This window comes from Desmodus rotundus, chromosome 1 (genome assembly GCF_022682495.2).
Source record: "Desmodus rotundus isolate HL8 chromosome 1, HLdesRot8A.1, whole genome shotgun sequence".
Lineage (NCBI taxonomy): Eukaryota > Metazoa > Chordata > Mammalia > Chiroptera > Phyllostomidae > Desmodus > Desmodus rotundus.
In genome coordinates this window covers 153949527-153951204 of record NC_071387.1, presented here as the reverse complement: position 1 = coordinate 153951204, position 1678 = coordinate 153949527, and the positions used below count along the sequence as shown (strand labels likewise).

At 35.6% G+C, this 1678-nt stretch overlaps 1 pseudogene; it reads left to right on the top strand.

The window, feature by feature from the left end:
- Window positions 1–1236: 1236 nt before the first annotated feature.
- LOC112307581 (small nucleolar RNA SNORD116) lies at window positions 1237–1318 on the top strand (annotated as a pseudogene).
- The last annotated feature ends 360 nt before the right edge of the window (window positions 1319–1678 follow it).

Genomic DNA, 1678 nt, shown 5'->3' with positions numbered 1-1678 from the left:
GTTCATCAAAGTCACTTGGTTATGTTCTTAGAATCCAGCTGCAACTCCCCTTTTTTGGAGTTAGATGACCTCCTACAGGTAGAAACTCCCACACATGAAATAGCTTTCCTCTCTGGATACATTTTATTCTTTGCCATTTTACATTTTGCCTTTGCAATACTAACTAAAGTCAAATATGTTCATTTTCCTTTCCCTGATGTAGAGGAGAGTATAACCTAATTGTGCAGTGGTTAATCAGACTTTCTTGGTCTGGATGTGTGCTTCTCACACTTTAATGTGTGTGTAAATTGCCTTGGGATCTTGTTAAAAAGTTGGTCTGGGGTGGGGACTGAGATTCTGCATTTCTAACAGACTCCCAAGTGTCAAGTGTCGCTGCTGCAGGTCTGAAGAGCGAGCTTTGAGTTGCAAGGGGATTTGTTCTCAACCTGGGCTCCTCAGTCAGAGCACCCTGAGAGGAAGTTGGTTTGTTTGCTATACTCTGATGACCAATACCCTGGTGCCCAGTAATTTTGATTAGACTGGTCTAGAATAAGGAATAGTATTTTTTTTTTTAAACTTCCTAGTTCAACCAGAATTGAGAAAACAAATTCAGACGAATGTTTTTCAAACTTTGAGTAGCAATCATTAATGGGTCAGAATCAGAAATAACATTATAAATATTGTTTAAATGAGGTAGAACTGAACAGAACATTGTAGAGTACATAATAATGCAATAAATATTGCTTTATGAAACTTTCTAGCTCTATATCTGTGTGGATGTACAGTTCTAAATGTAAAATATATTACTGAGGATAACAGTCAAAAAACTTTGAAATTCCCTGTTGCAGTAAAGTAGACATAGACAATAAGTAAATAAATGGCATGGTGGTGTATAAAAATTATAGGAAATATACATTTCATGTCATGAAGGATTTTCTATTGATTGCTTTTCAACCATTTAAATACATAAAATCATTCTTAGCTATGGACACTGTGTAGATTTCTGACCGGGGTTGAGATATCTTCTGGTTTTGACCCCCAACATGATTTGATAAGTTTAACCAATTGCCTGAAGCTTGGTCCCAAAGTAGTCTCCTATTTTTTTTAAAGTCTCCTATTATGATTGGCTACTTCATTCTTTGTATTTTGATTAAAAACATCTGGATTTAGAGGTGAGGCTTTTTGTGGTTGTTAGTAATAATAATCATTGTTTTTGTTAAAACAAAGTAGTATTTTGGATTTTAAAAATGTACATCAGGATTGATGATGACTCCCTCACAATGCATTCCTTGGAAAAGCTGAACAAAATGAGTGAGGAAAAAAATAATAATAAAAGTGTACATCGGTGTGACAACATGGATGGACGTAGAGGGTATTATGCTACATGAAATCAGTCAGATAGAGAAAGGCAGATACCATATGATTTCACTCATATGTAGAATCCAAAATAAATAAATAAGTAAACAAAAAAACGAGCAAACTCGTGATACAGAGAACATATTGACCATCCCCAGATGGGAGGGTTGTGGGATGGATGGGTAAAAAAGGTGAAGGGATTAATAAGTACAAACTGCCAGTTATGAAAAATAGTCACAGGAATGTAAAGAACAGCATAGGGAATATAGACAGTAATATTGTCATAACTACATGTGGTGTCAGATGGGTACTAGGTTTACTGGGGTGATCACTTCATAAGCCA